This window comes from Xenopus laevis, chromosome 7S, assembly GCF_017654675.1.
Source record: "Xenopus laevis strain J_2021 chromosome 7S, Xenopus_laevis_v10.1, whole genome shotgun sequence".
Classification (NCBI taxonomy): domain Eukaryota; kingdom Metazoa; phylum Chordata; class Amphibia; order Anura; family Pipidae; genus Xenopus; species Xenopus laevis.
The window spans coordinates 23,836,736-23,864,473 of NC_054384.1; the positions used below are offsets into that span (position 1 = coordinate 23,836,736).

At 40.7% G+C, this 27,738-nt stretch overlaps 1 protein-coding gene across 1 annotated transcript in view; it reads left to right on the forward strand.

The window, feature by feature from the left end:
- Positions 1–1,580: 1,580 nt before the first annotated feature.
- LOC108697196 (1-phosphatidylinositol 4,5-bisphosphate phosphodiesterase epsilon-1) overlaps positions 1,581–27,738 on the forward strand; it is a 220,328-nt gene continuing 194,170 nt past the window's right edge. The window contains exon 1 of the mRNA XM_041571012.1: positions 1,581–2,146. The gene's annotated coding sequence lies outside the window, so the exon portion shown is untranslated. The remainder of the gene's footprint in view (positions 2,147–27,738) is intronic.

Here is a 27,738-nt window from a genome sequence, read left to right on the forward strand (position 1 = left end):
AAATGTTTATATGGTCAAATAAATGGAATTCCTTGCCTAGGGTGCAGACTGGTTGAATTTAATAAATGAGATGGGTTATACCTGCTGTTGATGCTCAAGGTTATTGATACTGCTGAATCAGTATGACTATATGGGGAGGCACATTTATCAGGGGTCGAATTTCGAATTCATGTGAGTTTTTTAAAACTGCCATAAACTCCCATGAACTCGGAATTCAACCAATTGAAATTTATAATAAAATTCTAATTTTTTAAACTGGGGTGAATAGGATCGACCCGAAAACTCGAATCGAATTCAAATCGAATTCGATACGGATTTTAGAAACCCGATGTCAGGAAGGCTGCAAACAACTCCAAATTGATCCCTGGATGTCTCCCATTGACATCAACCATAATTCTGCAGCTTTAGGGTTTTAGGGCTCTTACACATTGGCGTTTTTTCCTGCGCTCCCCTGCGTTGCGCTTTCTTCTGTTCAGCCGCAGGGGAGCGCAGGAGTAGACACTGTTAATTATTGTGAAGGGGACTGTACACACACAGACGCATGTAAGCGCCAAACGCAGGTGGGACACAGCATGTTGCATTTCACCTGCATTCGGCGCATACATGCGTCTGTGTGAGTACAGCCCCCTTCACAATAATTGAGTGTCGGACTGGGGGGCCCAGGGCCCACCGGGACTGCTGTCCAGGGCCCCCTGTCCCCCTTGCTGCGCCGCACCGTGCCGTGCGCTCCCTTCCTTGCGTTCCACGCCGGCGCGCATGCGCAAACGGTGTGGTGCTGGCGCGCATACACAGACGGCACGGCGCTCCGGGTTTTTTTTTTTTTAAATACCATGATTGAGGGTTTGGCCATGGCGGGGGCCCATGACGGGTCGGGGCCCACCGGGTTTTTTCCCGGTTTCCTGCCAGGCCAGTCTGACCCTGTGAGTGCGTCTACTCCTGCGATCCCCTGTGGCTGACTGGAAGAAAGCACAACGCAGGGGAGCGCATAGGTGGCGAATAGTCAAATTCTCAATCTTGAAAATCAAATTCGAATTTTTTGAAAAACTTGAATCAAATTTGGATAACTCCCTAGTCGAATTTGACAGTTTTGACCATAAGAAAATACTCGAAAATTTGAATTTTCAATTCGACCCTTGCTAAATCTGCCCCTTAATTTTAAGATTAACTTGATCAGCTGCGCAACTGTTGCTAAAAAATCTACAACTCCCAGCAGGGGGTTCCCGGGAGTTGGGGGGGGATCAATGTCCAAGCGAGGGCTTATTAATAGTCACCTTTGTTATTTAATTTAATAATAATTTATAATTGTTTTTGCAGCTTGAAGCTGTATAACCAGCCTTGGGCTACATATCCGGCTGCATTGTTCTACTGCTCAGAAATCCCCTTTTTCCAGATATCAAGCGGCTGAGCATGAATGTGCAGATAATTGCATCCCCTCTCCCTCTTTTGAGCACTGACTTTCCCTCCTGCTAGCCATCTCCCACAAAAAATAATTATCTGCTCCAGTGTCCACATGGCTTGGCGCTCAGATCTGTTGCGAGCCCTTTGGTAGCTGTTAGCTCAGACATTCCAATGCTGTGAGGCAGCAGCAGTGTCAGGGTTGGTCACCCAGCCCAGCAATTACACAGGCAGCAGCTACACGGCCAGCTCAGCTCCACTCTCATTCACAACATGAGGGATCCCAGCTCAGCTCCACTCTCATTCACAACATGAGGGATCCCAGCTCAGCTCCACTCTCATTCACAACATGAGGGATACTATGGCTTCACAGCAGCACTCAGCACTGCACAAGTCTGAAGGCGCCTTTAGCCCAGGATCCCAGCTCTCACTTGCAGTAAAGCTTCTATTGTCAGCCCAGGGGGAAGAGACATTTCTCACTGCACCACTTTGCTGAATCAGGAGGGGTGTCTGCAACCTTGACCCATGTATTTGAGCTGCACAAAGACTTATTTGCATTCCTCTGATTTCAAAAGTGCTGCTCTGATTCTGGACATGTGCAACACAGCTCGCTTGTGTATAGGAGAGCTTCAGAAGTTTCAGGAGCACAGCACACATCTTCCTTTGTAAACTTACACAGCTCTTCATCACTTGCAAGAAACATGTGTTACGGGAATACTTGCCTGTGCCTGTCATGCTTGCAGAGTAGCAGGTTGGTACCCTAAGGATATTCTCAATATTGTTATATATATACAAATAGAAGCAGCAATAGGGATGTTAGCTGTTGAAGAAGTTATAGTCCTGTAACAACTGGCGTATCTAAGATTGTACAGTATATCCCTGGAAAATATTTTTAAGCTGTCACGATCTAAGTAGATGTTTTTCATTGTACAGTACAGGTATGGGACCTGTTATCCAGAATGCTTGGGACCTGGGGCTTTCCGGAGAACGGATCTTGGATCTTCATACCTTAAGTCTACTAGAAAATCATGTAAATATTAAATAAACCCAATAGGCTGGCTCTGCTTCCAATAAGGATTAATTATATCTTAGTTTGGATGAAGTACGAGCTACTGTTTTATTATTACAGAGAAAAAGGGAATCTGAAATTTAAAAATTTGGATTATTTGGATAAAATGGAGTCTATGGGAACTGGCCTTTCCGTAATTCAGAGTTTTCTGGATAACGGGTTTCCGGATAACAGATCCCATACAAGTTTCTCTTTTTTAAAGGGCATGTAAACGCAAAACAATAAAATCCCATTTTTACTTTCTTTAATGAAAAAGAAACCTATCTCCAATATTCTTTAATTAAAAAATGTGTACCGTTTTTATAAGAAACCTGTATGCAGTGAAATTCTCCCTTCATTTACTGCTGTGGATAGGAATTGTCAGATGGTCTCTAACTGCTGAGCAGGGAAACAATCATACTTATGAACAGCAGGGGGAGCCCCCGCCTTACTTCCCAGCCATGTAGAACTCAAGCAGCTTTGTTTATGTTGAGCAGCCCAGACCACACTGAGCATGTGCACAGTCTTAGTCTTGCAAAGATTTTTAACAAAGTTACAAGATGGTGACCCCCTGTAGCCAACTTTGAAAGCAGAAATTATTTGTTTGATTAGGCTTGTGGTGCAGTAAGTTCATGTTTATATTTAATATACAAAATACAGAATTTCTAGCCTTTTTCTATTTTAGACTTTACATGCCCTTTAAAGACCATCTTTTTGTACAATTCCAGATAAAATTCTGACAGTAGCTAACTGCTATAATCAAGAGCTGACAGTTATACTGCACAGAGAGTGTTTTATTATCTAGCTTATTGTATTGCTTTTGTGCCATATTCTGCTTTACCCACTCTCTCGCTCATTTATTTACCCATGGCTTTGTTGATGTTATTCTAACAGTACCCAACCAATCAAAGTTCATTGCTGATTGGTTACTTTGGGAAGTTAAATACATCAATGACGCACCTTTGCTCTTCTGTTAGAGTAAAAATTCTCTAGCGGGAGCAAAGGTTGCACTAAAAACGCATGCAGTGTAATTAAAAATAACCGCAATATATAGGTATGGGATCCATTATCTGGAAGCCCGTTATCCAGAAAGCTCTGAATTACTGGAAGGCTCCCATAGACTCCATTATAAATAATAATTCACATTTTTTAAAATGATTTCCTTTTTTTCTGTATTAATAAAGCAGTCTTTTTAAAAAATTATTCTATGCCGCCGTGCCCATGCTTTCTATGGGCATAAAGTAAATAACAAGTGGAAGGCAATGGATAATGTAAAACTGCAATTAATAATGGGGTTTCTGTGTGGGTGTCAGGCAGGTGGTTTGTTTGGGAGCACAGAGGAGCGGTATAAAAGGGCCAAAATCGCACTTTAGCCATTGACCTCTGTGCTGTGTATCTTTGATCTCTCTGGAATCTATGCAGCCTTCCTTGCGCACACATAGCGTGGAGTGCTAAAAATGTACAATCTGAGAAATAAAGGCAGTTTTTAGAGTAGATACAAATACCTCCGCAATGTATGATGCATATTTTAGACAGCAATCATCACTGGCCAGTGGTTATTAAGCAGTGGGGCAGGTCAGACTAAAGGGTTGTTTATTAGGCGTTCATGTTTCGGTACATTTTTCAAAACTATAGTCAGGTGACTATATTTCATTTATGTCTAACATATATTATAAATATTATGATTTGTGTTGGATGTGCAAGCTGCAAGTGTGGTGGAGCTAAAATGGATGCATTGAAGTGCAACTGAATATCACACAACTATGCTTAATAATGACGCCAGAGTTAATGCCACCCTGAACGTGTTTCCTGCTGCTGGATGTGTTAGCAGGTGCAGCAGACATGTGCCAAAAGGATCACATGCAAACATCATATAATATTTGACACACTCCTTAAGGTGGCCATAGACATAGAGATCCACTCATTTGTCGAGTGGATCTCTCCCCGATATGCCCACATTGAAATGGGCGATATTGGGCTGATCCGATCGTGGGCCCTAGGGTCCAACGATCGGATCATAATGCATCCGATATGGGCACATATGCAACCGAAAAACATGCACAGATGCGGCTCCATTCCAACGGGATTTTTTAACCTGCACGATCGAGATCTGGCCGACTTTCAGCCAGATATCAATCGGGAAAGCCCGTCGGATGGTTCCACACACGCGCCAATAAGCTGCCGACTTGGTCTGTCAGCAGCTTTTATCAGCCCATTTATAGGGGCCTTAACTCTTAAAAATGTTAACCTGCATCGGATGCAACTGTGGGCACAAAAACTGCTCTGTAATTGTGGGGAAAATGCTGCATTATGGGGAGACACTTGCACACTGCACTTGCAGTCTTAATAAACCTTTATAAGCCTAGGCATTAACATTTGCTTTTGTGACTCTTACCTATAACAGTACTTTGTACCTGATCCCAACTGATATAAATAATCTTTATTGGTGGCAAAACAATCCCATAGATTTAAGATAAGGAGATCCATATTACAGAAGTATATTTATTTGGAAAACTCCAGGTCCCAAGCATTCTGGATAACAGGTCCCATACCTGTACATGTAACAATCTCGTGCTTGATGGGATATGCACTTGCTTAGGCTTAGCCGAGCTGTCTGTAACACAGATCAGGTCATATACAGCCTTGCACATTATCTAAGAAAGAGTGACAAGAGCACTAAGGGGCAAATTCACTAAGATGCGAAGTTGCGCCAGGCGCAACTTCGCCGCACTTCGCCAGGCGTAGTTTCGCCAGCGCTTCGCAAATTCACTAAAATCCGAAGTTGCGCACAGGGGTAGCGTAAGGTTGCGGATTTGCGCTAGCGTTGTTTCGCTAAGTTCGAAGTTGCGCTAGCGAAGGCTAATTTGCATACGGCACGAAATTCAAATTTCAATGGAGGAATACGTATCTGCACTACAAATGCCTAGAAAACCTTCAAATCTGCAAATAAAATTTTTATTTTGCCCTACACATGTGCCCACTGTCTAGGTAAGTTGCCATGAGTCAGGAAATGTAGGGGGGAGGAAGGGGAGCCCCAAAAAATTTTCGATCTTTTTCAGCCTATCAGCCATCATGTAGAAAACACGCCAGCGTTTTTTGGGACTTTTTGACTTTTGAAAATTTTGACTTTTTTTGAAACAATCCCTATCTACTCTATTGCGCTTCGCCAGGTCTGAGGTGGCGAAGGAAGTCTAGCGTAAAAGGTAGCGTTCGCTACACTGCGCAAGTTAGTGAATTTGCGTAGTTTCGTCGCTAGCGAAGATTCGCCTGCCGTAAGGTTGCGAAGTAACACTAGCGAAACTACGCCAGCGTTCGTTAGTGAATTTGTGCAGTAGCGAAAATGCCAAACGCTAGCGAATTAACGCTAGCGTTCGGCGCTTCGCGCGTTAGTGAATTTGCCCCAAAGAGTTCTGGTTTTAATGATGACTGGAACGTTTTCAACAAAGCTATTTTCCATTTTTCCATTTTCTGACTTACTGGCCTTCGGTCCAAATGTACAGATACCATAGTAGGGGTGATAAATAGGGATGCACCGAATATACTTTTTTGGATTCCGCCGAACCCCCAAATCGTTTGCGAAAGATTCGTCCGAATACCGAACTGAATCCTAATTTGCATTTGCAAATTAGGGGTGGGAAGGGGAAAAGATTTTTTACTTCCTTGTTTTGTGACAAAAAGTCACGTGATTTCCCTCCCCACCCTAATTACATATGCAAATAAGGTTTCGGATTTGGTTCGGCCGGGCAGAAGGATTCGGCCGAATCCTGCTTAAAAAGGCAGAATCCTGGCCGAATCCCTAACCGAATCCTGGATTCGGTGCATCCCTAGTGATAAATGATATGGCCACCTTTCTATTGATCCCCTAGTTAGGGCCAATAACTCGAATGACCAGGACAGCAGGAAGCAAAGTGTTGCGGTTTGTCATTACTTTCTCATGTGCCCATGCACTGGCCAACATGGCGTATATATTTGAAAGTTCTTGTTGCATGTTCTCAACCTTGTCTCTTTTATACTATTCAGCCATTATATAAATGCCTTTGTGGATAAGGCCTCCTAAATTGCCTGCAAAATGTAAATGCGTGTCTAGCGTATAAGTGGCAACATTTCCTCTAGTCTTCTAACACCAATCTGAAATAGAATGCAAAAGGAAGCGCACACATAGAGTAGTATTGTCTCAATTAAGATAAGCAATTAAGCCCCTAGAGCCACAGAGTGTTTGAAAATGGTGCCTGGAGAGCTATATCTGTTAAAAAATCATTTTTAACATTTATTAAAGCAATATTATACTATATTTTGCTTATATCTTCATTATACTACTTGGTGGATGACTGGAGAAAACTTATAAGGTGAAGAACGAACATTACTATATGCATCAAAAATCCAAGAAATCTTGTGAGTATATACCCGAAAGGGGGAATCTTGAAGAATATCACACTGGTGGATCTTCTGCAATATAGCTCTCCAGGCACCATTTTCAAACACTCTGTGGCTCTAGGGGCTTAATTGCTTATCTTAATTAAGACAATACTACTCTATGGGGCAGATTCACTAAGGGTCGAATTTCGAAGTTAAAAATACTTCGAAATTCGACCCTCGAATTGAAATCCTTCGACTTCGAATATCGAAGTCGAAGGATTTAGCGCTAATCCTGCGATCGAACGATCGAAGGATTTTTCGTTCGATCGAACGATTAAATCCTTCGAATCGAACGATTCGAACGATTTTAATCCAACGATCGAAGGAAAATCCTTCGATCAAAAAAAGGTTAGCAAACCAATGGGGACCTTCCCCATAGGCTAACATTGACTTCGGTAGGTTTTATCTGCCGAAGTAGGGGGTCGAAGTTTTTTTAAAGGGAAAGTACTTCGACTATCGAATGGTCGAATAGTCGAACGATTTTTACTTCGAATCGTTCGATTTCGTTCGAATTCGAACGAATTTAACCAATTCGATGGTCGAAGTACCCAAAAAATACTTCGAAATTCGAATTTTTTTCATTCGAATCCTTCACTCGAAGTTAGTGAATCTGCCCCTATGTGTGCGCTTCCTTTTGCATTCTATTTCAGATTTCCTGTGTCGTTTTCAACCTGGTGTGAACAGTGATATTCAAGGAAGCAGCCCCCCCCCTTTTTTTTGTCAATAGTGCATTGGCGCGGTATTGGTATAAATTAATTATACCTCTTTCTATCTAAAAACTTCTAACACCAATGCCTTGTACAACAAGTAAACTGTTTGCTTTTCCCACCACCTACATTGTTTGCTTCCTTCCAACACAGCTAATATTATGACTTGTAGGACCCTTTCCTTTAATACTTCTTTAATATCGCTTTGCACTTTTGTGCATCAAAATTGAAACCCCCACTGCTTTTTCCACCATGTGATACATTTTTTTTTTCAATCTATGAGCCTCTAAAAAAGATTATAGCCCTGCATTGTGTCAGGTATCGAGGAAATACAGGACATGCGGAAGGCTTGAGGTAAAAAATGGGGCTAGTGTTGCCACCTGTTGGGTCACAAATGTCTGTTTTGGGTTTCAGCCTTGTGAAACCCAATCAATAATCTGGCCAATAACCACCTCTGATGTCCAGCACTATGTCTACAAGGTGCAACCATACCTCCAAGTGTCATGAGCCACCCACATATGTCATATATCTGCCCCTGATCTCATCATCCCACCTTCTTGTCTGGTTTTTGCTGCAGTCACAGGTGGTAACCCTACATGGAACTCAGACCCTATCAAGTTAGTTTGAGTTGGATTTTGGACTCAAGTGTGGTAAAGCCTTCTCTGCTCGGTGCATGGATCATATGGGGTGTGTAACCGGGTCAACGTGAATGCATGTGTTTCTGCCGCATCTGGCCAACCATATGTAGTTCCATCAAGGGGTACTATGGTTAGTGGGTCCATGTGTCGGGTTCAGGGGTCAAGTAAGCAAGTCAGGTGCAGGTAGCCAATTCATGTCAGATTGCAGGTTGCTGATTTGGGTATTTGTTGCAGATCCCAGCTGGGCCTGGGTTTCTGAAATCGTACCAGAACAGGACTCTATCTAAACACTTTAGGGCACCTTTAAATGAACAGTAACATCAAAAAAATTAAAGTGTTTTGAAGTAATAAAAATATAATGCAGTGTTGCCCTGCACTGGTAAAACTGCTGTGTTTGCATCAGAAACACTGCTATTGTTCAGAGCCGGAACTATTGGTAGGCAGAAGAGGCACATGCCTAGGGCGCAAAGGTAGAGGGCTGCCAGGCACTCTTTTGACACCTTCCCCTAGTTGTATCCAGAATCTGTGGCAGTTCATGGCGCATGCGCATTCCCGCATCTTTAGGGCTTACGCTGTTTCACGCATGCACATTCCCGCTTACTCACTGCTCTTTTGCGCATGTTCATTCGTGAGCGTTGGGGGCGACGTAGTCGGTCGGGTTGCCTAGGGCGCCCTGCCGACTTGGCCCGGCACTGCTATTGTCTATATAAATAAGCTGCAGTGTAGCAATGGGGGCAGCCATTCCATTAAATATATTCTGTCAGGCTGACAAACTCGAAATCCTGCCTTGGTTTTATTTCCTGATTAGTATAATTTCAGTTCCATCTCAGAAGGTGAGTTTGTTTTCAGTACAGTGAGGAATTAATAAGCGCACACTATAATTATTAAATCAATCTGCTGGCAGTGGTATATTAATGCATCAACTATACTATTCAAAAATTCATGTTTTTAATATCAGCAAAAGGAGTGTAGGTTTCTGGCAGGTGTTGCTGAGCTATTAATGATGTTATAATATAGTAGGTCAACCAAATATTAATTAACTGAAGTTTTCCCTCTGTCCTAGATACTGGGCTACCCCTTCTTCAGCTGTTACTCACTGTTTCCATTCGACACTGTCCCGCCATGTCCCTCTAGTGTGCCCCACGCAGGTGCCAATTCCTAATTCCAGCCGTAAGGATGATTCACCACCTGGGTCTGGGTATCACATTTTTCCAATGGTAAAACAGTTTGATTCTAATGAGAAAATTTAATAAAAATCATTACAACAAGAATAGACATTCACGTTTTGCAGATGGCAACCAAACAAATAAATTGAATCAACCTAAATGAATAATAATCCAATCATAATCATATTATTTAAAAACCAATCTTAAAACCAAGCTGCAGGGCAGACGGGGACCCTGTCTTCCAATATCTAAAGGGCATTTTATACAATAAAGTAAATAAAAGTTCCCTCAATTTATAGATGTGGTTTACTAATGCGCTGGAGCATATGGCCAACAGGCTCAGAGATCTACATAGGCAGTGCTGAAGATTGAAAGTCCCATGAATCTGGTGCTGCCTGTGCAACATGGGGGTAAATTCAATAAAGGGCAAAGTGGCTGACGCTAGCGAAAATTCAATAGAAATCCAATCTGCAGGGACATTTATTACAATTTGTTACAATTTACTAACAAAGTTAGTGGACAATTCTTTTTCGCTAACAAAGTTTTCCACCCTTTCGCCAGGCGAATTTTCGCTCAGACGAACGATCGTCACTCCGTAATTCAAGTGCAAATTTTCTATTACGTCAGCCCTTTGACCTGAGTTATACCTGGCGAACTGATAAGATGAAGCTCCTCCTCAATCTTACGTCAGTGACATCATATCCTGTATGCCAGAAACTCCTAAAAGTTGTAAAAAATGCTGGCGTTTTTTCATTTTTTAAAATGGGATTGCCTTCAAAAGTTCTAACTATTAAAATTTTGTGTGTTAACAATTTTTTTTTTACCAATTTGAGGGGCATGCCACGTTTGTTTCAGGGTGAGCTCATGTCTAGGGCATTAAAGGATCTCTTTTGTCTTTATTTTGCTTCTTTGGACATTTATAATAATAAGTGCAGCAACAGCACTAATAAAGACATATACAGTATATGTGCTATATGTACCCGCCCTAAGCGTAAGTGTTCTAACAAAGTTTTGAATGAACATTAGCGAAATTCTCGCGCTGACGAATTTACACTAGCGTAACTTCGACAGCGTTAGGCTGACAAGGCGCAACTTTGCATTTTGATGAATTTGGCGTATGCGATGTGAATTAACGTCTGATGAAGTGGCATGAAGTGTGGCGAAGCCTTCCCAGGTGAAAATTCGCCCTTTAGTGAATTTGCCCCATGGTGTCTATAAAGTTTCTAGAAAAAAGTATTTACCCACTATCAAATCTCTGTTTAGTATGATGTAGATATCAGTATCCTAAGAATGTTTGCAATTAGTCTTTGTTTTTAATCTTTTCTGGTTTTTGAATTATTTATCGTTTTCTCCTGCAGCTCTACGGCTTGAAATTATATTCTGGTTGCTAGGAATGAATTACTGTTGCAACCAAGCAGCAGTTTTAGAAATCAAAATGGAAAATCAATAGGATAGAAGCTGAAGAAAGAACACATTATAACAAGAGAATACAACCAAACCCTATAGCTTATTATATAGTGAAAGGGTAGAAATGAATGTAATGACCAATATATAATAAATTAGCATAGAGAAAAGGGATTAACTCCATTTTGACACCTTCATTTTAGGAATTCTAGTCAGGGTGTTCATATTTCCCAGTAAAGTTTCCTATTATTATGTTAAATGGAAGTCTTAAACCAATCAAATCCATTCAGTGATTGTGGGCAGAGTGGAGGATTTCCATGTTTCCACAATGAATGCCTTAGCTGCTTGTAGCAAATCCAAGATGAGTTTATTTTAACTTATCTTGTATTTTACTCTTGACTATAAATGGATAAAAAAGCTTATTGTTGCCCCGAAATTGTCCATTACCGGGCATTACAGCAAATGTTGCACAAAGAACATTTTATTGATTATAACAGGTGTGTAATTCGATCAGATAACCTGTATGTAATTCAAACACACACACCCTCTTTGCAAGAAGTGGTACCTGAATGAGCACTAAGGGGGTTGCTCTTTCGCAAATTAACCCCCTATAGTAGGAAACCTGGGTATCGTTATTCAAGTGGCCCATCTCCCTACTCTGCATCATCAGTGGCCATTACTAGGAGAGACCTGGAAGGTCTAAACTTAATGTACTGTATGTCCTTAGTTAATGCAGTGCAGCTGAGCAGAGGGAAACTCCCATACATGTTTTATAGCAGTGAGCCCCAACCAGTGATTCATGAACAAGTTGTTCTGCAAAATGGGCTGCCAAATGGTCAATCACAACCTTAATTTGCACCTCCAGGAACATTTTTCATGCTCCCCAACTCATTTTACATCTGAATGTTGCTTGTGGCTAGTAAAGGATGGGGAGCCCTGTTCTGCTTTACTTTGGGCTCATGTGCCAATGTGTATAAGCTACATAACTATGGCGCCGGAAAGACTTTAACCTACCAGGACCCAAAGATCCATACTAGGTGCCTCAATGATAGCAGGCATCTTCTTACCTCAAATTTACAACCCTGGTAGAGTCCAGCTACCGGACCAATCTAGTCAATGTTTTTAACCAGTATAGTTTGTTAATTGGGACACAGACCAGAATATAAATGATTATTAAAAATTATACACATCCAAACACTTGCAAAATCTTGTCGTATTCAACTGCACAACATTGCCGAATAAGACCATATCTCAGTTCAGAATCAACCAAAACACTAATTCAGTCTCTTATCATCCCTCGCCTTGATTACTGCAACTTACTCCTCGCAGGTATTCCAACAAGTCACCTTTCACAACTCCAATCTGTTCTAAATGCTGCTGCTAGACTCATTCATCTATCTCACCACTTAATATCTGCTACTCCCATATGCATGTCCCTTCACCAGCTCCCAATCTCCTCTTGAATCAAATTCAAATTACTAACACTCATATTCAAGGCCCTTAACAATGAAGCTCCTCCCTATATTTCCTCTGTTATCTCCAAATACACTCCTCCATGCAACCTTCGCTCTGCTTCTGACCTTCGCCTCACTTCTCCTCTCATCACTTCTGCCCATTCTCATCTACAAGACTTCTCTCTGGCTTCTGCTTTTCTCTCTGCCTCGACCAGTCAGACTTTCTCCTTCTTTCCAAACTTTCAAACGCTCCTTAAGACCAACCTGTTTAAAGAAGCTTATTCAATGTACCTTAATTAATCAATCATTGCTGTATAATAAATCACAAAATTGTTTCTAAAATCCTCATGTCTCAATTGTAGGCCTAACCTTTAGTTTGTAAACTCTAATCTGTAGGGCCCTCTAATCCTATTGAACTCTGTAACCCTTGTTTGTTATCCACCATGTATTCCCTGTTATTTATAACTAAGGTAAAGCATTGCATATCTTGTTGGCGCTATATAAATAAATGATGATGATGATTATTAAGCGTCTGTTTTGGAAAATAACAATTCTCTGAATGTTAGCCTCTAAGGAGTAATCATAACAATAAAAACATTTTAGAAGGCATTTAATTTCCCTAGCATAGTCTTGAGGGCAGATTCACTAACCGGCGATTTTTTGCCAGCGTCCGCTTTGCCCCCATCGCAACACTTAGCCAGGCGCAAATGCACTCAGACTACGTCAATTAACTAATATGCAGAGTTTTGTCCTGGGCGCCGAACGCTGGCGACTTTTTGCTAGCGTTACTTCGGCAGTGCGAGCATTTCAAAGCGGAGATGCGCTAGCATTCGCTTACCCAAAAAAAGTTTGTCAGGACTTTTGCAGGCAATTCTGCTTGAAAAAAGGAAAAGTCGCCAGCGTTTTTGGAACTTTAATGCATTTTCGGCACACAGGATATGATGTAAGTGACAGAAGATTGAGGAAGATCTTGCTTCTTTTAAGCACTTTGCCTGGTCTGAGGTGTCGAAGTCAACCCTGACGAAAGAGGCAACGTTCAGTAAAATCCGCACTTTAGTGAATTTGCGCAGTAACAATCGTTTGCCAAGGCGAAAAAAGCCGACTGTTGATAGAGTGCGAATGAACGCTAACGACGCTCCCGTTCACTAGTGAATTGGCGCCTGTGCCTGTTAGTGAATTGGCAATGCTGGTGAAAAGTCGCTAGCGTTAGCCACTTCGCCCATTAGTAAATCTGCCCCATGGTCTTTTTGTGATTTAAAGAGGGGTGGAGTTAACCTAAGAAGGGTGGTAGGGATTCAAATTGGTTGGCAGTAATTTTTGGCCATAATTAGGCAAGATGCTGGCAGATCTAGACATAAACAAAATGGTTACATTTTCATTATATTTTATTTTATACATGGAAGTTATGGCAGGAGAAAAGGGTACATACTGTATATGTTTGTATGCTTGCTTTAGGGACCCCCATTCCTAGACACTATTACAGCAGTCCATAGGAAAACATCCAGTCCATATTGAAAAGTGACAAGATGGGACAGATATTCTGAAGCCATTGATAGTCGTATGGTTTTGTGTCCAGCCAGGCATATTACTCTGCAAGGCATCTACAAAGATAAAAATGCATAAAGCTAGAATGATAACATTTATCAGAACTGTATGCAAATAAAGAAATGTAACCAAACCAAACATTAGGGTGTTTTGCACTGATATAATAAAAAAAAGGACAGTAAACACACAAAAAGTTTAGATTCAAGTGGTGTTAATTCCAGCTGCAGTACTTTTCTGACAGTGACGGACTTCTGCTGTGTATACACTGTATAAATGCAGCATTTTGGCAACTTACACTCACTTTGTCTGGAGGGTTTCGGGTTACAGAATTCAGCTAAAACAGCCTTTTTGGTGATGATAACACTTTGGGAATATGCAAAATTGACTTTTAAAGTCCTTCGTTTCTACATTTGAATAACGTTTAAAAGTTCGATTCGAGGATTTATGTCATGATGATGAAAAATAAAAACCATGTTATATTATCAGATTGGTACAGTGACTTTTATTTTCCTTTAAAAACATAATCCAACCTATTTACTGTTATTGTAAGTCTATGGTTTAGCAAATGACACCAGGTTACGCCACATATTTGTTTTTTTCCCACGGGGAGTAGCTGTCTGGGTTGGTTCAAAAATGCTAACAATTTATGTTCTGTGCCTTTTTCAGTGTATTAATGGTCTTTGACATACTTGGCTAACCTATGAAGGTTGACATATTATACCAACATCTATTTCCACAAAAAATTTTTAAAAAAACAACTGCCTCTTGTGCACGCAATTCACCGTTTATTAGGAAATGTCTTTAATACTCTTCTCTTGATACTGAAGAACTTTAACCTTTGTTATTAAATGAAATACCCATAATTCCTATAGATGAGCACATCTTGAAATATTTTTGACGTAGGGGATTATATAGGCTGGCTTTTACATCACAAATCTTAACTCCAGCTAATCTTCATACTTATATTTTCATTACCTTCATGAACTTACCTTCTCTCTTGTAACCTCCTCATTTGTACACCTGTAAGACTTCACCAGAGCGCCCCATTACCCCACAATATCAGAAATTCCTTAACCCACAGACGTTCAGATGTTTGTTTTAATCTAATGTCGTCCACTAAATTTAAACACTAACCCACAGGGTCACCATCATTACTCAAGGGCCCAATGCTACTTATTAACATGGCTTTCCCACCTCCCACTGGGCCCCAAAATGTTGCCAGAGTTTTAAAAAAATCTCTGGCCCATTGTGCAGACAGTGAGCCTTGGTCATGCCCAGTTTTTTTAAGGCAAAACCCCAGACAAGATCCACACAAATCCTGCTCATTCCCCCACAAGGCCCAGCTATGGTTGTCACATGTCTGGTTTTCCCACCTGGTTTTTGGCCTATCTGAATTTCCAGGTCTTTGCTATCCTTTATCTCAGGGATCCCCAACCTTTTGAACCCGTAAGAAACATTCAGAAGTAAAAGAAGTTGGAGAGCAACACAAGCATGAAAAATGTTCTTCGGGTGCCAAATAAGGCCTGTGATTTGCCATTTGGTAGCTCCTATGAGGATTGTCAACCTACATTGAGGCTCTGTTTGGCAGTACATCTGGTTTTTATACAACCAAACTTGCCTCCAAGCCTGGAATTCAAAAATAATCTGCTTTGAGGCCAGTGGGAGCAAAATCTAAGGGGTTGGAGAGCAACATGTTGCTCACGAGCTACTGGTTAGTGACCACTGCTTTATCTCTATGAGTACTGTGGAATATGTTGGCACTTTATAAATCATTGTAATCATAATTATAAATTTGGCATAGTTAGAAAAGCAAGGCTTCTTTTATGACCTCAAATGCAGTGTGCACTTCCGAACACAGATTGTAATGTTTTTTTTACCCAAAATGCAGCTTCTTCCTATAACTTAAAACAGCAGATATATCATAGCCATTAGTGATTTGTGTGGTTGGGCAGAAAACTGTGGGTCGGGCAGGTTTGGGCTGACTTCCACACAATGTTTGCGGGTCGCAGGCAGGTGCAGGTTTAGCGGGCGTCATTCCTCTTCCGGCTTTGGCTTCTAGCAGCCACTATTTATAGATGCACCTGCCCTCCCGCCCCATTTCGTGACATCTGAGATGGGCAGGTCAGGTCTATAAATAGAAGTGTCAGTCTGGTGTGGGTCGGGTGTGGGTTGGGAGCAGGCAGGAATGGGTCGACTTTCTGTCTATCTGTACATCACTAGTTGCCCCTGCCGCATTTTTACAGATGCATTGAAACAAGTGCTAGGTTGTGGCTTATATTTTCACTTCCAGTGCTAAAATATTGTTTTTGTGTTATTCTTTTGCAACAAGTCAGCTGTACTTATTGACTGTGGGGACCATGGAATTGTCGCCACATCCAATGCTTCCCCAGCGTCAGTATGTTCACTTAAAGTGAACCTGTCACCCAGACATAAAAAGCTGTATAATAAAAGTCCTTTTCAAATTAAACATGAAATCCAATTTTTTTTATATTAAAGCATTCATAGCTGTTGTTAACTCATTTCAAAATCTCAGCTGTCAATCAAATATTGTCTGCCCCTCCTCTATGCCTTAGGCATGGAGGCGGAGCAGGAAATTACTTTCACTTTCCATTCAGCACTTCCTACATGTCACTGCTCTCCCCACATTCCCCCGTTCTCTTTACCATTTAATTGTGTAACCAGGGCATGGGGATGGACATCAGGTCCCTCATTCTGGTGCACAAACAAGATTCTGAGATGATACAAGGCTTGCCTTAATAACAGTGTCCACAAAATGGCTCCTGCCTGCTTGCTATAATTAAGAGTTCCCAGACCAAAGGAAACAAGATTAAAATAATTTATATAGTGTAATTAAAGTTTATTTTGTTATTAAAGTTATTTTTACACAAAAAAAACCCCATCGAGCCAGAAAGGAGTCAGTGCTGACACTGGGCAAGGGGAGTAGGGGAAATGGGTTCCTACAGTATTGGAAATCAAACAGCAGGTACATCATAACAATATCTCATCAATGTTGAAAGAGAAGGCTGAATGATGCCATTTGTTATGATGACAGTAGGTCAGGATTAGACATAGTGGAAATTGACTTTTCTTGGCCAGAAAGGAAATCACTGCCTCTATAGTCCAGCTGCTGTGCGAGACAGGGATCCTCTTTTCCTCCATGTGTTGTTTTTGGCAGAAATCCTAGTGGTCACAAACGTCTCTTCCTCTTTCATTTGGGCAGAGCTCAGTGTCTGGGATTCATTTGCTAAAAATGTTGGGTCAATTTTTACCTTGTTTCTTTGCAATTTGCCAGATGTGTTGCTTATACAGGAACAAGTACATTCATTAATTTAGTATACACCAAAAACCACAATACGGGGATAGTTACCTTGTATTACTTTTAAGAGCAATATTTTTTATCTCGGTGGTAAAACAAATACTGCCAATATTTATTAAATAGTGAAATAGTTTTTTCAGTATTTGAAAAGGGAAAGACCTCTTATGGAAAGACCCCTATCCACAAAACGCTAATGGTAATCTAAATGCAAAGTTTCTGATAGCAATGTGATGTATGTGATACTGTTTTGTGGGATCATGGTTATTGCCTGAAGATCTGAAGATAATCAGGAAACAGGGTCACCTGGGGTGTTTTAATTTCTGTCAATGGGAAGCTGTCCATGGTTTGATTAAAGCACCTAAGGGTTCATAAACAACTCCAAATGCGCTGTGCTAATTGCAATTTTGGACGGAAAACCCTATGGGACAAATTCACTAACCTCTGGAAATTCGCCAGTGACGGCTTCGCTCACACCGCCACACTTCGCCATGCGAAAATTCGCCAGGACAACATGCAAAGTTGCGTCCAGGGTGCCGAACAATGGCGAAGTTTTACTAGCGTTAATTCAACATGCAAAGCGAAGTTGCCCTATCGTTGGCTAATTTGCATACGGCGGGAAGTTAAGTTTCAATGGACGTATATGTTGCAGTAAATACATTACATTACACAAGTCCATGTAAAATAGAGTTGTTATATTGCCCTACACATGAGCCCAGTGTATAGTTTATGTGCCATATGTTAGGAAATATAGGGGGGAAGCCGAGTACCCTAAAAAAAAAATTACGATCTTTTGTAGCCTATCACCCTGAAAAACTGAAAAGTCGCCAGGGTTTTTTATTTTTAGGAACTCCTATCTACTCTATTGCACTTCACCTGGTCTGAGGTGGCGAAAGCAAGTCTGGCGCAAGAGGTAACGTTCAGTAAAATCCGCATCTTAGTGAATTCGCCAGAGTGAAAATTCGCCTGGTGTTAGAGTGCGAAGTAGCGCTAGAGTCTATCTTTCTCTAGCAAAGTCCCGAAATGACGTCACGCTGGCGAATTTGCCCTTTAGTAAATTTGCCCCTATGTTTTTTCACATATTGCAATGGGTTCCTCCATTTCCAACCCTTTTGCCTCAAGTCTGCTCTGTCTATAGATTCCATTTTGGGAACCCTGGAACATGGGGCTGGAACAGATGCCCGCCCCTTTCCCACTCCGCACTTAAAAATCAGCGTCAGTGTGGGTCAAAGGAGGGGGGCCTGAATTGCTAGTGCAATGAGTGTAATAACACTCTCTGCACTAGCGGAGCTGAATTCCGGGTTAAAAACCATAAATTCGACTCTTAGGGGCAGACTTATCAAGGGTCAAAGTGAAAATTTGAATTTTCGAGTTTTTATGGCCAAAACTGTCAAAAAGGGAATTGTTAAAATTCGATTTTAGTTTTTTTAAAAATTAGATTTTCAAGATTTATCATACACTGGCCCTTTAAGAACTCAAATTTGACTATTTGCCACCTAAAACCTGCCGAATTGCTGTTTTAGTCAATGGAAGACATCTTGTGATCAATTTGGAGTTGTTTGCAGCCTTCAATTCGAATGCGATTTCCGTTTTCGAGTCGATCCTATTCATCCAAGTTTTGAAAATTCAATTTTATTAATAAATTGTGGAATGTCTAGTTCATGGGAGCTTATGGGAGTTTTTAAAAAACATTCAATTAACTGAGGAGATTCTTTGCCAATCAACACAAAGGCGTTTTCAGAATTTTCTAAACAAACTCACAATATCTCCCCTGGGAGATTTATTATGGGGCGTTAAAAACAGAGGAATCATTTGCCACACATCTCCAGGCAATGCTGTGCAAAAAAACAACATAAAAATTGAATAATTTTTTTTACACACTCTTTGAGCACTTACTTACAAAGGTCCGAAGCAGTGTAACATAATGGCAGCAAATCTGCCTTTCACATGACGTAAAATAAAACACACCTTGATAAATTAATTTATTTTACACAGCTTTTTAAACCTTTTTTTTGGTGAATTTCGTTTTAAATAGCTTCATAAATAGGCAGGGTAAGACTGGGCCGGTGACCCACTCCCTGCACTAATCTTCCTGGCGTAACCTCCATTTTTTTAGGCAGGTTGCGGCAAAAACAAAGCATCTGCATGCTTGCACTCGCATGTGCGGTGCATCGGGGGTCGGTGTAGCAGGGGTCAGCACAGTGGGGAAACTAGTGTTGTGGCAGGGGGCATGGAGGTAGGGTTGCCATCTGGCTGGTATTTTACCGGCCTGGCCTGTAAAAATGTTGCTTGATGCCAATGTTATTTATATGGAAAAACCATAAAAATATAGGCAGGCCGGTATTTTTTTCCAGAAAAGGTGGCAACCCTACCTGAAGGGGGACCTGAAACAGCAGCCCCAGTGGGCCCTGGGCCCCCCTAGTCCAACAATGTAAATAGGCCCTGGGGTCTGCTTTCTCCATTGTTATCAAACTGATTTTAAGGGAATAATTGCCTGTATGAGACCAGTGTTATAGGAAGCCTAAACAGAGCATAGAGAATATGCTCCATGTCCCATAATTCTTGTTGCAGATTTTAGAAAATCATTATTCCTTGTACAGCTGTATTTATCTCTGAACTGTCAGCTTCTTAATACAGAAGTTTAGCTATTGCAGAAAGGAATATTAAAATATTTGTACTGAAGTTTCTGTATGTTTTATACTTTCCACTGCAAAATTATTGCCCTTTTTCAATTTCCAAGCATAATCTCTTCCCGAAATCCTTATGCAGACATCCAATTTGCATTCTCAGCTCTATTTATTTAGAGATTACATTGCTGGGACTATATTGTTTTTGTAAAAGAATCCTATGTGATTATACAAAGGCATATTCGGGATGCGGAATTTTATCGTGGGGTGGCTTGGGCTGAAAGCAGCAGGATGACTCATTTACGACTGAATGGGCGCAGTTCTTTCACAAAGCACTCATTTGGCGCTTGCTCTTTGAAATCTGGGATTTTTTTGGGGGGTTGACAGTTATAGGTCAGAGATCTCACACGATGGAATATTGTTGTGGAAGTTCAGTTTGTAAAGCTACTTAGTAGTTTTCATTCGAGCCAAAATAGTATTGTAATATAACAAGGAAGAACAGAACCAGCCGAAAAAACTGATGAATTCATCTTTTTTTTTTTACTCTCCCACGTGTTGAACATAGAGATGGATCTGTTAATTTATAGGCAGCTATCCTGTGGGAGTTGCCCAGAGTTTAATTACAGCAAGGGAATACAGTGGGGGGAATGTAATACATGGCATTTCTGGAAAAAAATTATTGAGTCCATATAGGACCTACTGTATTTATTGTCTATATATGTAAATGAGCTGCAAAACACTTGCAAGCATATACATATGTGTGGGATCCCTTATCTGTAAACTCCTTATCCAGAAAGTTCTGAATTACCGGAAGTCCATATCCTAAGGAGTCAATTCAAATAATTTTAATTAATATAATATTTTTTTTTCATCTCCTTTTTCTCTGTAATAATAAAACAGCAACTTGTACTTGATGGTAACTAAGTTGCATAAATCTAAATTGGTGGCACCAAGCATTCCGGATTATAGATACTATACCTGAATACATAGGGCACCCAGCTCCTTAATAGTAGGAATGCACCGAATCCAGGATTTGGTTTGGGATTCGGCCAGGATTCGGAACTTTTTCAATAGGATTCAGACTTAATTTGCATATGAAAATTAGGGGTGGAGAGGGAAATCGCGTGACTTTTTGTCACAAAACAAGGAAGTAAAAATGTTTTCCCCTTCCCACCCCTAATTTGCATATGCAAATTAGGATTTGGTTCGGTATTCGGCCGAATCTTTCAGGAAGGATTTGGAGGTTTGGCTGAATCCAAAAAAGTGGATTTGATGCATCCCTACTTAATAGTGATGACATTTTCATGTATTATTTGGTATTTCATTTATTCAAATTAATCTGTTTGCCTGTGTGTTGGACTGATACGCCATGGGGAAAATGTAATAAAAACTTGATAATGGAAAAATATTTATAACGCAAAAAATGATTGCCTTTTGCAAATGATTTTACCTTTGAGCAAATTGGATATAGTTTTTTGCAAACCTGGAATGTATTTAGTGACCTAACCCCCATGAGGAAGAAAGGCTATGTTACTGTTTGAACCAGTTCACAGTGTACAAAAAAACTTATAGTTTTACATTAAACTTGTATTTTTGCATTAAACTGCTTCTATATTTGCACCAAAGGGGTTGTTCACCTTCAGACACCTTGTTTTGCTTTCAGATAGATCAGAAATAAAGACTTTTTTCAATTACTTTCTAATTTCTATTTGTGACTGTTTTTATAATATTGAAGTGTAAAATGTCATTTTTCACCTTCTAAAGCAGCTCTGGGAGGGGGGTCGGAGACTCTTTAAGGGCAGAGACATACGAGACTGCGGGGAGGCAGTTTGGGGAGATTAATCGCCGAAGAAGAGGCAATTTGTCGCCGGGTGACTAAATCTACCCGAATCTTCTCGTCTGTCTCTGCCCTTAAAGAGTCTCCGACCCCCCTCCCAGAGCTGCTTTAGAAGATGAAAAATGAAACTTTACACTTCAATATTATAAAAACAGTCACAAATAGAAATTAGAAAGTAATTGAAAAAAGTCTTTATTTCTAGTGATCTATCTGAAACCAAAAAGGTGCGATTTGTCAGCGAGCGACTAATCTCTCCCCCAAATCTTCTCATCTGTCTCTGCCCTAACTGTTCTAAATTAATACATTTAGTTGATAGATTTGTTATCTTTGTCCCTGCTGAGCATAATGCCAAAGCTTCATTACAGGCAGCTGATACAATAGTTGCTAATATACCACAGATATTGCTATGAAATGTATCAACTAATTGTATCAATTAAATGTAGCAACTTGTAACAGTTCAGAAATCTGCTCCTGGATCACTGAGCTGCCAGATTGAAACACTAGAGACACGAATATTAAACTTTACACTTACATTTTGGGAGAATAGTAAAAAAATATAAAAGATGGAAAGCTATTGAAAAAAGTCTTTGTTTATGTTGATCAGTCTGAAACCAACTGAACTATAAAAAGTGTTTAGAAGGTGAACAACCCCTTTAAAAGAATATGCCACCTTAAAATGCACTATATAGGGTTAAATTGTCAGTGCTAATTTTTGTTCCTGTTGTAGGGGACTGATAAATAGATGCCCTTTTGTTAAACAGTCCTCTAAGGTTTGGCCAGCTACATGGGCCCTAATCTAAGGTTTCGACAACTAACGAGTTCCTTAAAGGAGAAGGAAAGTAAAAACTAAGTAAGCCATATCAGAAAGGTCCACCTAAATATACCAGTAATGCTGCTCTGAGTCCTCTATCAAAAGAAACACTGCATTTCTTTCCTTCTATTGTGTACTCATGGGCTTCTGTATCAGACTTCCTGTTTTCAGCTTAAACCTCATTGCCCCGGGCGTGAGCATGCTCAGTTTGCTCCTCTCCCTCCCTCCCTTCTCTGCTGTAATCTGAGCCCAGAGCTATAAGTGAGCAGGGAGAGACTCAGGCAGGAAGTGATGTCACACCAAGCTAATACTGCAGCTTCTATCCTAAACAAACAGAGAGCTTCTAGAGCTTTTTACTCAGGTATGGTAAAACCTACTTCTACAGAATAAATATAGCATTCTAGCTTGCACTATTGCAGCTAATCTATTGTCAATGCAATGCCTTGGTAGCTTTCCTTCCACTTTAACATAACTGGGAACTAGTTTCCATTGCTTGGGTTAAAGCAGGGGTCCCCAAAATGTTTTACTCATAAATAGTGTAGTAGTAAACTTGGGAGAATGCCTTATGGTGACAGGGGGCCAGGTGGAGAAGGTCAAAACCAGTTAACTCAGAATGAAATAGGTCGAGTTGACATCGTACAGTCCTAGGGGTAGAATTATGTTACTTAGGTTCCACTCCAGAGCCCTGATACCTTGGAATGACAATTGCAAATTGATTATCCATTGTGTTGTTTTTCATTCGTGTGTTTGTGAATATATACAGTATGTTAAGTTTTCTACTACTTTATCTGTGTTATTTCCAAGTGCTCCACCTGTTCATCTACCAAATAAACAGATTATTGGCGCCCATTCTTACTGTCTCAACCGGAGAGGTACTATTCTACACCATTCTGCCTCCAACAAAAGCGAGGGCTCACCTGTAGATTAATAGTTAGTGGCGGGCAAATTTATTCTGCAGGTGTGAATTTGCGTCAAAATTTTGCATTTTCCCGCTGGCGAATAAATTCATGAAATTGATGCATATATTTGCCAGGACAATTTAGACACCGGCGACAATTAAAGGTGCCCATTGACTTTAATGCGTGTCAGATTTGCCCCCTGCGTTTTGCGAATTTCGTGGGAAATTTGCAAATTTTCCGGTGAAGCTAAACAGGAGAAATTTGCCCATGGCTATTAATAGTCAAATAAATAGTGTATTGGTAAAGCTCACACTTTTTGAAGCAATGGGTGCCCACATTCAACTGTAATTTTTTTTCTTTTTTATGTTTCCCCATTGCATTAAAAACAAAGTTTTTTGATATATACACCTATACCGCTATTTCAGGCAGTTCCTGCTGCTGTCAGATTGAGCACAAACACGTTAAATGCAACTAGGACATTTCTAATAATTATCTAACCTCCTCCACAGAGTAGAGTCGAAATAGTTCTGGCCCAGGGTAGTACTTATAATTCCCTGGGCCCATAGGGACCACCTCTCTCCCACATGCCATGTCTCCACTAGGAATGAGTAAGAGTAAAGACAGGATTAACCCTTAATCCGCCTACACACTGTTACTAATCCCATTTATAGTATATTTGGAATTAGTTTGAGATTTTCTTAAAAATGTAACAAATACCCAGAAAAACATAGAGAAAAGAAACATTCATTTGTAATGCTGTGCTTGAAGGCTGCTGAGTATTGAATTCTCTAGGACCTCTGCTCTGAATCAGAGTGTGTTATTAATGGATTATTAATCTTATATGGGGTACTTTCATCTTGGATTTTAAAGATGACACATATATTTTGGCATCAAGTAAAATAAATCCTGTACTTTGGGCAGGTTCAAAGGCAGTGCCAGTAATTCTTCAGATGTTACATATAGTGCAAATTCAAACACATCATTTTATAGTTTATTATCACGCTGTATGGCACCAAAGAAATGAAAATAAAACACACATGAACTGAAATTATCCTGTGAAATTTTGTAATGCTATTTTGGCCTATATTATGCCAAAAGGTTAATGTTCAGCTATAGCAATAGAGCACGGGTTTCATTAGACTCTAACACGACAGGCGGGGCCTTTGTTTAGTGGAAGTTATGAAAGCATGGTGTAGTTAAACTACTACTCGCATAGGCTACTGTGTGTAAAAGTAAAGAACGGATGGAAGGAGGTTCTTGCAGCAACAAAACAGAACAATATTATTTGTCCAAGACAAATGATCCACGAGGTTAATACTCACAGATCCATAGAGGCAAGGTATTGCAGATGGTAAATATGTCAGGACAATTAGGCAGAGACAGCACAATGTGGCACCACGTGGAAGCAGTTAGGGTAGTTGAAGGTACATGGAATGCCCAGAAGTGCTCCGGATCCCATACAGTGGAATGATCAGGAAGAATGAATCTAAGCCTGATAGTGATGTGTGAGCCAGCCAGAAGCCTGCAGGACCTGTGGGTTGGGCAAGTTTGGGACGACTTTTGCAGCACGTCCTCGGGCCACATGTCAGTTTGGGCTGAACATTAGCCTCCATTCTCCCCACCTGCAGCCTTCTTCTGCCCCACCTTTTTATTTACTCACACAGACCCCACCCCTTTTGTGATATCACAACAGGGCGGGGACAGGTATATAAAGAGAGGAGCGCACTGGGTTAGGGTCGAGTGCAGCAGGTTAGGGTCAGGTGCAGGTCTAGACCCGCACATCACTAAAGCCTGATTCCCTATCCAGTAGTGATGGGCGAATTTGCGCCGTTTCGCTTTGCTGAAAAATTCGCCAATTTCCTGCGAAATTCGAGAAACGGCGAAGAATTAGAGAAATGGCATCTCATTTTTAGCCAGCAAAAATGCACCAGCGTCCAAAAAAACGTACACCGCCAATTTTCTCCAGTGAATTTTCGCTGGCATTTTGCTAATTTATTTGGCGGCGGTGAATCGCGCAAATTTGCCTTGAATTCACGCCTGCCGAATAAATTCGCCCATCACTACTATCCAGCTCTGGTCTCTTCACTTTAGGCAAACTCAGAGCCTAGGGGAGAGCTACTCACTACTACATTTCTTGTGGGAGCACAGGCTATTTAACCTATCTCACCCTCCTAGAGAGTACTATGAAAGGATTCTCTGGCTGGCCTCATTCATGGGGTCCCTGCTCCCTGACTGGTTCCTCTAGTCTAGGGCAAAACAGCTTGTTGATCCCAGGCTCAATGGAACAGATCTAGTTAAGTCAGCAACAAGAAACGATCCACCCCTAACCAGACACTATGTTAAAGCATGGCAGGATGTGGACATACTCCGATAGGTCGATAATACAAATATGTAAATGAAGTAACTTGATACATGGGCATCTGCCCGCCAAAAGGATATACTAAACCTACGGGTCCCTGCAATATATTTATTTTTTTCAGTTTCACAATAGAATCTTGTTTAAGAAAAAGCTTAATAAAATATTGAACATGCACTGGCTATTTCAGCTGTACACACATTTTACAAAAAGACAAGTAATTAAAAGGGCTCATTTAATATAACTGGCGGCACAAGTTTACTAGAGCATGAAGAGCCCATACACTTACACCTCTGCCTCTGGTTTAGTTGCAGCTTGTGCTAGATTGATAAGTGCAGAGAGGACTGGAGTAAGTGACCTGTGCAAGGGTGCAATTTTGCAACAGTTAAAGGGCATTTAAAGTCTAAAATAGAATAAGGCTAGAAATGCTGTATTTTGTATACTAAATATAAACATGAACTGCACCACAAGCCTAATCAAACAAATGATTTATGCTTTCAAAGTTGGCCACAGGGGTCACCATCTTGTAACTTTGTTAAAAATCTTTGCAATACCAAGACACGTGCACATGCTCAGTGTGGTCTGGGCTGCTTAGGGATCGTCATAAACAAAGCTGCTTGAATTCTGCATGGCTGGGAAGTAAGGCGGGGGCTCCCCCTGCTGTTCATAAGTATGATTGTTTCCCTGCTCAGCAGTTAGGGACCGTCTGACAATTCCTATCCACAGCAGTAAATGAAGGGAGTATTTCACTGCATACAGTCAGGTTTCTTATAAAAACGGTACACATTTTTTAATTAAAGTATATTGGAGATAGGGTTTTTTTTCATCAAAGAAAGTAAAAATGGGATTTTATTTTTTTGCCTTTACATGCCCTTTAAGTACAGGGCTTCTCTGCATCTTTGCAGTGATCATTGATCCTGCTGAAAACTACAAGCTATTTCAGGTCATACCAGGGACTGCCTATACAGAAAAAACTGCCTTTTTTGGCCAACCCCAGCTCACTGGTAGAGAATTGCTGCAGAATTCAGTTGTGCAGAATACAGGTCAGGGGGTACTCCTCTCTTACCCAATATATGCAGTAGCATAGGTTCTACTGTGCATACCCCAACCACGTAGGAAGGAAGATGAAAACAAGGTTCTGTAACTAGTACATGGGGGGGGTATTAATCTGATTCTACCTATTTGGCTCTGGTGCTGCCTTTTGGGTCTGTCGCTTTTGGATCATTTTTAATCATTTCTGTGATCTCTCTACTAACCCTAAAAAAAGGAGTGAAAATCCCCAAATGCATTGGTTTGAGCCAATGGAACAATTGCCAGTGACTATAACCAGGATGCAAAGATGCTGGCGTGATGGATATGTCAGCTGTTTGTAAAGCTAGTGCTGCAATACACAAGCATGGGGTAGAGCAAAGAATCTTTTCAGCTTTTTAGTAGTTATCCTGTTATCTAAGGCATCAGTCCCTTCTCTATGTAATTTAGCTGTCATCCAGTCTTTGGGTTAGTAGTAGTAGTCTGTTGGTACAGTATCATTATTAAATCATCACGGCATTATTGATTTACCAACTGCGAAAGCTTTTAACAATTCACTGTTATCAAGTCACAACATCTTAGAGAGCTTCACTCTACTACAGTCTTCTCCTTTGAAGCGGAAGTTATTTCCTGGAGTGCGTTCTAAGTAAAATGTGTTTTATCTTTACTGAAAGTATGTGTCAAGGTACTAAAGAAGCTGTTTTTTTAGTCAATACTTTTCTTCTTAAAAACAAAGACATATTATAATGTGCCATTGCCCTAGACATTCACACCTTCCACACTCTTGTCTACAGCTGGACTGATGCATGTACATACAGTAAGAATATGGATTTTTCTTTACATGATAAGTAATAACACTGTATTAGCTAGAGGGGCAGGTGTCAGTATGTTGTACACAGGTGTCTATGTGCTTATTTCTCCTAGGTAAGTTCCTAATATTTAAGACAGTTACGGATCCCTTTATAAGAGCATCAGCCCCCTTCATTTTCTTCTACGGTGCTGCTAAATATACATTTGGGGGGTTTACTACAGAACAAAACCATAGATGTGAGTACCTCCAAAAAGTTAACCAGCGAGGAAAAAAATACAAAAT